Source organism: Pinus tabuliformis, chromosome 2_1 (genome assembly GCF_031772625.1).
Source record: "Pinus tabuliformis cultivar Carrire ecotype Pingquan chromosome 2_1, CPIR1, whole genome shotgun sequence".
Classification (NCBI taxonomy): Eukaryota; Viridiplantae; Streptophyta; class Pinopsida; order Pinales; family Pinaceae; genus Pinus; species Pinus tabuliformis.
The window spans coordinates 563,334,933-563,348,010 of NC_142299.1; positions in this window are offsets into that span (position 1 = coordinate 563,334,933).

Below are 13,078 nucleotides of genomic sequence, written 5' to 3' on the forward strand. Positions count from 1 at the left end.
AGTCCAGCCTGGATGTTTATTGAATGTTTGGAAAGTCTTGAAAATCTTCACAACAATAGGGGTGATTTTTGTTTCATAAATTGAAAGGAATAAATATGTCATTCATTTTTCTCTAGAAATGCTTTAGGTATTAGTTGAAAATGCCACCGAACCCTTCGAGGTGGCGAGTTAGAATCATCTCCTTGTGGGTGCTCTGGTTGGATGAATACGAAGGAGAAGTGTATTTTGCATACATATCCGACTCTTGAACTCTCAAATCAAATGAAAGAAACCTAATGGAAAAATTTGACACAGTTATATGAAGGATGTGACATGCCTTTCAGTGATTAATTTTGCATATCATACCTGACCCTTGAACTCTCAAATCAAACGAAAGAAATCTAATGACAACCAGAAAGATTGATTTGTTGAGCCTGGATTACAACCTTTTCCATTCGGGTAGACCAAGGGATGTTTAGATGCAAAGGAAATTTATTTAAAAGTATATTTTTTTTAATCATTTAATATGCAAAATGTGTAGTAATATTTGTACAAATTATTTAAATGAGTAAGGATTTCGTAATTTCTTTTAATAGAGTTTCAGTGATTTTATTATATAAAATTTGGGTGAAACATTTTTAATGTTTTTTAGAAGAGAGAGAGAGAGAGAGAGTGAGAGAATTTAATCTATGAATTAAATTTAGTCTGGAAAGTTTTGCTTATATTAAAATCTAAGTAGTTTTGAACTTCATCCTTCTCAAAATTGGTGAATAGTTGATAATTAAGATGTTATTTGTAAAGATTTAAATTATTCCATCGAAGTGGATGATCATTTATCATATATTCAATGATAAATCTCAATCTCATTGTGTTACCGATGACAATTATTATATATTATTATGCATGGTATATGTGCTTCTCTTCTCCCCATCACATGTCAAATGTGTTAACCGTATGGAAATCCATGAAAGTAGTATTTAAGAAGGAGGAAATTAATGAATGAAGATGAAATCAATCTCTTTGACATTTTATAAATGGATACGATAATGAATGAAGAAAGATAAGTTCGAAAACATGAACATTTTTCAGTGCATCTGCTTGTAATTCCCTTTAAGATTCGCTTTCCCAAGCTATAATAAGTTTGGTCATTATGAAGGGGAGTGTGTTTTGGGCTGCTCATTTTAAATCTAGTTGTTCCCTTGGATAGGTAATTAATAAACCTAAACAATAATATTGTGAAACAACTCTAGAGTTGGTAACTTGATTGGTTGGGAACATTCTCCAATTTACTAAGAACAATTTTAAAAGATAAATTTAACTTTTATTACACTCGCCTAAAATATACATTCTTGCTAAATTATATGTACTTTAAAACTATAAATATGTGTGTAATGCTTTATAAACAGAATTTATTTACTTATGATAAAATAAGCACGAAGTATGAAGTGTAATTGGCCTCTGCAAGGCATATTTGAGGGCTGAAGATTGTTAACGTTTAACACAGAGACTACGCTTAGATTATTACAACCATTGAATTATGATATATACTCCTCCTATTGGCAACAAAATTATCTTCATCACAAAAATTGGCAATCCAAGATCATGTCCCCACAAAGTGCTTTTTTGTTGCGCTGGCAGAAAAGAAAAGTGCTTTTGTTTTGCCGAGGTGGCAGTCAAGAAAAGCTTGACCGTTGAATCCAGCCAATATTTGTTTCCGATCCTTGTCCCAATCTTTGCCATTTACGAATCTGCTCCTCCTCCTCCCATGGCTACTGCGCTTCGCTGTATGAGTCTTGTCTTGGAGCTCCATGTCATGTATGTTTGTGAGTCTGGTGGTCTCTGTATGAGTTTTGTGTAGTCTGGTCTGGTCTCTGTATGAGTTTTGTGTTGTCTGGTATGGTCTGGTCTGGTTTGCGTGTTGTTGTGTTGCGCGGTACGGGGAGTTGAAGGTAAACATACATCACATCAATTTTCTCAAGGTAGACAGACATCACCGGAGCGAAAGGTATGTGAATGAGGAGATATCCACCCATATCCTTCTCAATCCCAGGTATGCAAATTTCTGTACATGTAACCTTCACACAGTTGTCAGATTAGATTGGCTTAGTAATTGACATACACTGCAAGAATTAGAATTAATATGATTTTGTAATTATTTCATGCAATTAGCTCTGTTCTAGCATATATTGAATTACCAGGCTAAACGCGTAAATATGAATGGGCACCTGCTTCAGTTTTTGAATCCACAGAAATTGCCTAATTATGAATTGGTACATGCCCTGCTTCAGTTTTTGAATGCACAGAAATTTCTAGGCTAAACGTATTTATATGAATTCATATTTGCATGGGATAGGATTCAATCAATCGCATATTTGCATGGGATAGGATTCAATCAATCGCGGGTAGATTAGGTGAATTTCTATGCATCGAGTCTCTGTTTTTCTTCTTTTTTTTATTTATAAATTCAAATAGAGTCTCTGTTTTTCTTCTTTTTCTAGTTATAGATTTAAATAGAGGCACATAATTAAATCCTCCCACATCCACATCCACATCCTCCTCTCTTCTGGTAAAATCCTGTATAGTCTCTTTGTTTCAACTTTCTCCGTCTTCTTTGGTTAATGTTCATCTGATATGGTCAAATTCTGTATAGTCTCTTTGTTTCTGTGTGTCTTTCTTTTGTTAAATGCATATAAGTAGCTCTCTATTATCAATTTTGTTCTTAAATGCATACAAGTAGTAGCTCTGCTCTCTGTTTTATATGCAATTCTGTATGATAAGGCCATCATTGTGCTTTTGCTTATGCAATTATGGATGATAAGGCTCTGTGTTTGTACTCTCTGTTTTATATGCAATTCTGTATGATAAGGCCGTCATTGTGCTTTTACTTATACTGTCTGTGCTTTTGCTTATGCAATTATGGATGACAAGGCTCTGTGATTGTACTGTTGTGGATGTAGCATTCCCTTACCTCGTTGGGCTTGGGAAGAAGTCCTTATGCACCGATAACTATATGGCTGGAAGGAGAAACAAAGAGTATATATACCTCATTAGGGTGCGACACCCTACCTCTGCTCAAGGCAAGAACGCCGATTCAGGTATACACAGATTATATGAGAAGTTTCAGAGATACTACGTTCAGAGATTATATGCCCATCTAATTCTCTCTCCGACTAATTGAAACATAGATTTTCATAGATTAAGTCTTCGACTGATGTGAATAGGTTCTGTTTGTTTCCTTCCTTCCTGAGAATCAATCTAAATAGGCTCTGTCTGTCCGTTTCCTTCCTGAGAATCAATCTGAATAGGCTCTGTCTGTTTGTTTCCTTCCTGAGAATCAATCTGACTAGGCTCTGTTTGTTTCCTTCCTGAGAATGCAAGTTTGTCATACACGCAGGAAATTCAAGTTGGAGTGGGGACTTGTGGGTTGCTTTGAGGTATCCCTCAGATCCTGAAAGCAACGGCACCTGAATTGGCCAGTTTCAATGTTACGACGAGGTAAATCAGCCTTACTTTTCCCGGACAATGGGAATTCCAAATCTGTGATACAAATAGTAGAATAGAATCCAATAATTTTATTTATGACCTCAAAACTGTAATCACCTAAATGTCTTGAATCCATTTTTTGTACAGTATACGAAGGCGTCCTTGAGAGCCCATGCAGAGAGGCGGGCGGGCGGGCATTTGCTGTCTCTGATCGATGGAGAGACTTGTTCAGCCTCTGCGCGGTGTTTCTGTCAAAAAATAGAGTGACTGTGCTGCATGATGCCAGTCTTATTCAACCAGCACAGACAGGTATGAATATTTTGTAATACATATATATTTTTAAGAAATATATATGTAGCAGGCCATTTCCCATTAAATTTGCAGACAGTAGAATCTTTAAAGCGAATGTAATATTTAGTACCCAATAAATCCTCAACCTCTACTTCAGGGCGTCCAGTGTGATGGTTAAAAATTGATAAGCAGTGCATGCTTCGCAAACCTTGAAGTGATGGTGAGATGATCTCCCTCAGCATCGAAGACTACCACTGAGCATGTGACCCAGGGCTTTGTAAAACCATGTTGATGCTTTCTGTATTTGTGATCGACTGGTATTCCATTCCATGTATTGAAACGACCAAAAATATGTGTTTTCTTAGCTTAGATTCGATTGGGTTTAATAGTCAACGACATCTGAACCTTCCATTATTTGTTTTGAATATATGAACAAATGGAAGGTGGATGACCTGGCACCGATCCACCCGCACGGTTATACGGAGAACATGAGGAGCGTGGAGGAGGTGAATCCCTGTGCCAGTGGGACCTAGTGCGTGGATTTACAGGCATGTTCAGCGAGCAGAGCAGCAGATTCAGGCATCAGAGTCACAAATCAAAATAATGTCTGACCACTGTGTGTTGTTGTTCATATTCTTCCCAGCGCCGGTCCACTGGATCAACTCTTCATCGATGGGTATATTTTCTTATTTTTCATTTTATGTATAGATAGAAATTTGGATAACTCGCTGAATTTATCTGTTTCGGAAAGTAATTGGATTTCATTATTGTGGGATTCATTTTCAGCTGCTGTGTGCCGGGCTCTCAGCAGCAATGGGACGCAGGAAGCAAACCACTGATGGGCTTCAGGATACACAGGTGCTCACCATTACCATTTTCTTTTTTGGATGTTTCTTTTTCCATTCTTAAGAAAAATAGCCCCTCCATTATTTGACCAAACCAATTCATCCTCTATGTTCTTAATTCTAACATGACTCATTTTCAGTTTTCTTGTATAGGCCTCCCATACATCTCCTTCAATACCATCCAAACCTATGAAGTTTGCTTTCTTCCACTCTTGATGCCATATACATTAGAATTCTAGGGGGGTTGCCTAATCTAAGTTATAGTTGTTTTCAGGGACTTACTTCTCCACTTCCAACCTTAGGAAGGATTAGTTCCTACCCTTTACTCTTTCTCCATTACCAACTTCCCACAGTAGCCAATTCTGCACAAGAGGGAAGGCTTGGACAATGACCTTCCAACATATCAACAAATTATATTATGAGCATTCTTGGAAGGTCTTCTAATGAATTAGGTTCAATGTATTTTTATAGGATAACTTGGCTTCATAGACCCTTATTTGATATGAGCCTCCATATGCCTCTAGCTACCAAAGCCTTCCCAAAATTAGGCATATTCTAGTAATCCCCAACTCCTTTACCTTCTTAAATCTCAACTTCTTCATCACTTTCGATTTTTAACTATGTTCATGTTCCAACATTTGCATTTTCTCTTCCTACAATGAAGCCTACTAAATGAGCCAATCTCAGTGAATAAGTACCTTTTTTTATCTCATTATTATAGTAGAGTCTAGACTATTTAATTTTCAAACTTATTTTCATCTAAATGATTTTTTTCCTTTTGAAGTCAAAGTACATGCTCCAATACTAATGCTCAGTATGTAGCAAGGCTTCTCTTTAGTCAAGTTAAGTTAAGAAGATGATTTCAATCATCAAATTATGTTAGTCACTTTCTTAAATGATAAATCAATTTATGCATATTTTGTTCCACTATATAGAGAGCATGGATTTTCACTGAATTTTAAAATATATTATTTTTGCAGAGGATGACTTGGATATGTGCATGGCCACGACATACGAAGCATTTACATGTCCATCATGTTCATGACAAAAGACATGAAATGATTACGACATTAATCGCTTTCAAAAAAAATTAACATTTATTTATTCATTGTGTTGTAATTACTCTCGGAAAACTCATAATAATAATAATAATAATTTATTTTTTTGAAGGGGCTGAAAAGCCCCTTCCCAATGCCCTTAAGAACGAACCATGGTCGTTCTTAAGGGTTTGTGCATCCTCTCTCCTTTTCCACTTCTTAGTTTTTACTTTTCCTTGGATTTGGTTATGTCTAATAGTAGTTAGCAATCATAGATTTTAAGCTAATAACTTTTAATGATACATCAATCTACATTATGGAACATACTTGAAATTTGAAATCCAAAATTAACTTCTTAATTGTTAACGTATGCTTCACACATTTTAAATTGTTAAATGCATTAAAACAGTTTTTGTTTGTGTATTGACGTGTATTCATGTTATTTTAATGTAATGTTTGATGACATTTTGTACTTTGTTTATGATTGTCTATGCTAATGTTTGTTGTTTGAGTTTTAATGGTTGTATTTACAATGAATATGTATGGCATGTTGATATGTATTTTGAAATGTTTGTGTGTCTATTTGTCTCCTTTAGCAATGACCATTCACAACATGTTTTTTGTGATGATTAAAATTTGATGTGTGATATGTGTGTATTTGCAATATTTTATGTGTGGTGATCAAAATTTGATGGGTGATATTTGTATGTTTTTGTATTTACAATATTATTTATGTATGGTGATCAAGATTTGATGTGCATTCATGATTGTAGCAATATTTTTGGTTTTAGTTTCATTTGTATGGTTGTTTATTTGCAATGATTGTGTATGACATTTGGATATGTAATTTGGAATGTGTGTGAAATTTGAGTTGGCAATGCTTAGTATCTCCATGTGCTTGTATCTTACGCATTTACTATATTTTTAGGGTGCAATTGATATGTTTGTGTATTCTTGTATTTTGATGTGTGTTCATGAATGTAGCAAAGTTTGGAGTTTTTGTGTCGTTTGTATGGTTGTGTATTTACAATGATTGTGTGTGACATTTGGATATGTACTTTGGAATGCATGTGAAATTTCATTTGGCAATGACTAGTATATCCATGTGCTTGTATCTTATGCATTTTCAATATTTTTAGGGTGTAATTGAAATGTGATGTTTCTATGTAAATTGTATATGCTTGTATTTTGATGTGTATTCATAATTCTCGCATTGTTTGTGGTTTTAGTTTCATTTGTATGATTGTGTATTTATAATGATTGTGTATGACATTTTGATGTGTACCTTGAAATGTGTGAAATTTTATTTGGCAATGTTTAGTACCTCCATGTGCTTGTATCTTACGCATTTACAATATTTTTAGGGTGTAATTGATATGTGATGTTTCTATGTTTGTGTATTCTTGTATTTTGATGTGTATTCATGATTGTAGTAATGTTTGTGGTTTTAGTTTCATTTGCATGGTTGTGTATTTATAATGATTGTGTATGACATTTGGATATGTACTTTGGAATGTGTATGAAATTTCATTTGGCAATGCTTAGTATCTCCATGTGATTGTATCTTATGCATTTACAATATTTTTAGGGTGTAATTGATATGTGATGTTTCTATGTTTGTGTATTCTTGTATTTTGATGTGTATTCATGATTGTAGTAATGTTTGTGGTTTTAGTTTCATTTGTATGGTTGTGTATTTACAATGATTGTGTATGACATTTGGATATGTACTTTGGAATGTGTATGAAATTTCATTTCGCAATGCTTAGTATCTCCATGTGCTTGTATCTTATGCAATTACAATATTTGTAGGGTGTAATTACTATGTGATGTTTCTATGTTTGTGTATGCTTGTATCTTGAGTTTGATTTGCATAGTATTTACAATTATATTGTATGACTTGTATTTTAAAGTGTGTGAATTTCTTTTGCCAATGTGTAGTGTTTACATATGCTTGTATGTTTATGCATTTACAACATTTTTTGTGTTTGGCATGTAATGTTTGTATGTTTGACAATTTTTGGGGTTTGTGTATTTACAATTTCTTTGCTTGCAATAATTAAAACTTTGATGCTTATTTTTTTGTAATAATCAAAATTTTACGCATAATGTTTTTATGTTTGCAAAATTTGATCTGCAATCATGTATTAATGGAAATTTGATATGCATTGATGATTGTGTATAAAATTTATTATGTTGTGTCCTTTATATCTATGTATTTAGAATGAATGTGGATGACATGTTGTATGCAATTTAAAATAGATGGTGGGATTTGGGGAGTGATGAGTGTAGTGTAATTATAGGCTAGAATTGAGGGGGGAGGCCAGATGAGCTTCCACCTTCACGTGGTTGGCCTCGTTAGTAGAGAATTTATGATTCTTGAAGCTAAGAGAAGCTCTCTATGTAAATACACACATGCAAGCCTTAGAGCCCAATTTTTATCATCCCCCAATATATATATATATATATATATATATATATATATATATATATATATAAGTGTGGTTCATGAATACCCTGGTCAGTGAGTGGTTGTTACTTCCATGGAAAAGTCTGGGCTAATCGCCCCTCGGCCTAATGGCAAGACCTAACCCCAAGGGCTTCGGGCAGATTCGACCCTATGACCTCCCGATGGCGAGGCACGGTTTTTGACCAACTGAGCTAACCCTTGGGGCTAACATCCCCCACTATATATATAATGAAATTTGATGCTTAATGTTTTTATATTTATGTGAATAATCTAGAAATAATAGAACAAAATCACTCCTCACAAAAGCCCTCACTTTGAAAATATATTTGATCATATTTATACAAATATTCATTTTATTTTTATATATATGAATATATAAATATTTATTGTATATACTATGTAAACAATATATGCACCCACGAGGGGATCAGAACTAGTGACCTATTGCATGGAGTGCCTTAGCAATGCATCCTTCACCATCGAACCAAAGCCTCATAGGAAATTATATATATAAATATAAAAAAATAAAATTGTAAATATAAAATATATAGGGTAATTTATATAAATTAAATTTTAATTTTAATTTTAATGATGGTAAAAAAACATTATATTTAATTAAATTTATATAAATATTAGAAAGATAAAATATATAAATATAAATGCAAAATATTAAGTTTTTAACCATTCATATAAATATATATAAACGCATTTATAAACATTAAATAACAAAACATTGATATGTTATTTATAAACATAATTTATATAATTAAATTGGAATATTTTAAAATAAATATTGTATGTGAACATTAAATTTTATTAAATATATAAATATAGATAAATACTAGAAATATATAAATATAAAATATCATATTTTAATCAAGTATATATTTTTAATATATAATAAATTATATTTTTTAATGAAAATTATAGTAAAAAATATATCATTGTGAGCTATATCTAAATAATAAATACTTTATTCTTTCCCCATAGATATATATATATATATATATATATATATATATATATATATATATATATGGTTTTTTATTTCCAACTCATTAAAACTTGAGTGGGCCTAATGGTTAAGAGCATGTGTTTCCTCCTAAGAGGTCATAGGTTCAAAACTAGAGGGGGCTAGAGTATGTATGCCTTCGTAGACTTAGTAGTCAAATATGGAGGTGGGTCTCTTCTCCCACAAATAAATGGGTTTCATACACCAATGCGGTGTATGGCTTGGCCATGACGTTAAAATTGGATAATTACGCCGTAAGGCGTTCCCTCTGAGAAAGACATCCCTAAAATGTGACGTGTGCGATCCTGAGCCATTGATTCTGTGTGTTAGATGATTGGAGTGTTTTCTGCCGTTCGTTTTATCTGTTTTTCATAGAAAAAAAATGGTTTTTTTCCATGGTAATGGGGCATGAAAGGCCAGGCTTGGCCTGCTGGCGATGAGACTCTTCTGCTGGCCATGAGACTCTTCGCAGAGACTGCCTGCTGGCAAATGAGACTCTTCTGCTGGCGATGAGACTCTTCAATGAGACTCTTCGCAGAGACTCTTCATGTCCTTCTTCCCTACTCTTTGTATCTATTTGAAGGCTATGTGGAAAATCTGATGCATTGTTTTTTCTTATTCTCACCTGCCTCACGAATCGCAAGCTCCTTCGGCCTATCCATGTCCATAGCAACCCTGTGCGCTCCTTGGAGGGATCTGATGTCAAAATTGCTTTCTGCGTAGATTACCAGTGTTGTTTATCCGGCCGGCCTTCACATTTTTCGGTTCGTTCCTCTGCCTATTCTTAACTCCTCTCTGGTTTCCTTGCTATTGTTTATTAATGACTGTCGTTCAACAAAATGTCATTTTCGTTTATTTTACAACTGTCGAATACAAGATACCTAGAATTGTGCCTTAATTGTTTTTTCTATGATCCGAGGCTTAAATCAAGGACTTAAACCCTTTGAAATCCACCTGGAATGAGTACTTGTCACTTCCTATTGTTCACCATTGACTGCTACATGTGAAGCCATGTCATCGCTATGACAACGCCATCGAACATTACTTGAAATCACCAAGTCATTGTTTAAACCACACCACTGCTACTTGATGCCATGTGAAATGTTATGTCAACATTGGAATTTCGTATTGGATCATTTCTGCATAACATGCGTCTGGAAATAGTCTATCTTCAATTTAGTAAACACGTCTTGCAGAATTTTATAATTCTAGATCATGTCATGCTCTGTTTTTGCATCGAAATTTACCTGCAATGTAGCAAATTCCAAAGGGTCATCAAATACTCCATAGATTCTCCATAGATTTCAAAAATTTTAGGCAGAGTGAATCATCAAAAGACGAGCAGCGATTCAGACCAACAACCTGGAATAGGTTTTATCAGATCTGTTGTGCTTCTAATGTATAATACAAAATAAGTCTGCATAACATGCGTCTGGAAATAGTCTATCTTCAATTTAGTAAACACGTCTTGCAAAATTTTATAATTCTATGATCTGGATTTACACAGGAACACAACAAATTACAGAGTTAACCATATACACAAAGATGCAGCGGAAATAATTCTTCATTTCATTAATGGAAAATACTGAAATATGCTTACAGACAGAAATGGAAATAAACTAGCTAGGGCGATGGTAGCTTATCTCTGAGAAGAGATGTGATGGCTACATGCCTCTGAACTGTGTTACAATGAGGCTCGAAGGCCTATTTATTGTTGAGAAACAATGGAAAAACCCCTAACATTCCAAAACCTAACCCTAGGAGATGAAACGCCAAACTGTGGGCCCCGTTTGGGGGTAAGTTGGTACATCAACTTCCCGGGGTCGTAACTTTGGCATATGATCTCCGTTTGACGCGTACAATAGCTCATTAGAAAGATCTATCCGAGCACTATCATTGTTGGAACGGGCAACACTAGTCCATTCCATGGACTTGTGTTGCCCCCGGATTCCCCAAAAAACGTCGTTTAGGGCCTCAAAACGGCTCCGGAAGTTTAGGACCCGAAAAACTGCTAAAAATAGTAAGTTGTGCTACAATTAAGGAAACTGAAAATGCTGAGAAAGACAATGGTGGGGGTCCAGGTGGACTTGGCAGGTGGCCACCAATATCCACCTGGATCATTCCTCCCCCCTTAGGAAGCAATGGTCCCCATTGCATTGAGCTCCTCCATGAGATGAGGAAACTTCTGCTGAACTTGTTCCCTGGTGAGCCACTTGCCCTGCTGAAGGAGTTGGCCCGCTTTGACAACTCGATACAGTTGGATATTCTGTTGGCGAGTGTTCTTGATCTATGTGTCCATGATCCGATCAGTTGCAGCTTGTTCCATGCAATCTGGATTTAATTCTGTGGGTTTGAGTTGTTCTGCAATGTCGGATGTGTCTAGCAATGGTGGAAAGTATGGCCGAAGGCGGTCCACATTGAATACTGGGTGCAGGCCAAGGAATGGGGGAATGCTGAGCTCAAATGCATTGTCTCCCATAGCCTTAGTAATGGTGTAAGGACCATATCGGAGTGGTCTCAATTTCCGATAGGCTCCAGTAAGGCGTTCCTTTTGCAAATGCAACCAGACTTTGTCGCCCACCTGAAACTTGTGTGGCACCCGATGTTGATCATGTCGCTGCTTGTACTTGGCATTTGATTTCTCAAGAATGTCATGGACCTGCTGGCGAATATGTTGGATGCGCTCAATGAAGCTGGTGGCCTTATCTGTTTCGGACTGGACATGAGCTGAATTCATGTGAGTAGCTGCAAGTGGCATGGCCACATCAATGGGGCATAGTGGCTGGAATCCCAAACCCACCTGAAAAGGGCTATGGCCAGTGGAGCTGTGAAGAGCTCGGTTGTAGCTGTGCTGAACGTAGGGGAGGCTCTCGTCCCATGTGCGTGGATGCTTTGAGTTATACATGCGCAGAATGTGCACAATCATCCTATTGACAACCTCTGTCTGGCCATCAGTTTGAGGATGGAAGGCTGTGGACTTCGTGAGTTTGGTGTCCAGCATTGACCAGAGACTGGACCAAAAGGTGCTGAGAAACCGACTGTCCCGATCTGAGATGATAGACTGTGGGATCCCAAAGTGCACCCACACTCGTTCAAAGAAGAGTTTAGCAGTGGCTTCTGCTGTGATATTCTTCTTGCAGGCCATCATAATGGCCATCTTTGAGAACCTGTCGACGACCACAAAAACACAGTCATTTCCATGCTTAGTGGAAGGAAGGCCTGACATGTAATCCATGGAGATGGATTCCCAAGGTCGACTAGGGGTAGGCAATGGGGTATAGAGGCCTTGCTTCTTAATGGTCGGTTTGGCAATGGCACAGGCAGTACATGATCGGATGTACTTCCCAACATCCTGTCGAAGATTCGGCCAATAGAAATAGTTTTGCAGTACTGCCACTGTTTTCTCGACCCCGAAATGCCCAGCAGCCCGACTGTAGTGTGCTTCCCAAATCATCTTGGCACGCTCGCTTGAAGGAACACAAAGGTGACCGAGGTGGCATAATAGGGCATCCTGGAGGTGAAAATCTGCAACCTGCCGACCCTCCAAGAGTGTCTGGTATGTGTGGCCGAATTCTGGGTCGCTTTTGTAGAGAAGTGGCCAATCAGAAGTCTCGTGCCCGCAAGAGTTGAGCACGGTGGTTAGCGCCATGATCGGTGGTCGACTGAGGCAATCTGCAACATTATTGGTGCTGCCCTTTTTATACTTGATATTCAAGTGAAACTGTTGCAGGTATGTAGACCACTTCTGATGGCGATCATTCTGCAATTTCCCTTGGGTCTGTATGAACTGCAGAGGTCGGTGGTCTGTGTGGATGACCGTTTCCTTCCCCAAAATGTAATGCTTCCATTGTCGGCAGGCCTGTACAATGGAATACATCTCTTTATCATAAGTGGGGTACTTCCGGACTGTGTCTGAAAGTGTTTCACTGTGATATGCCACTGGATGTCCATGTTGAGTAAG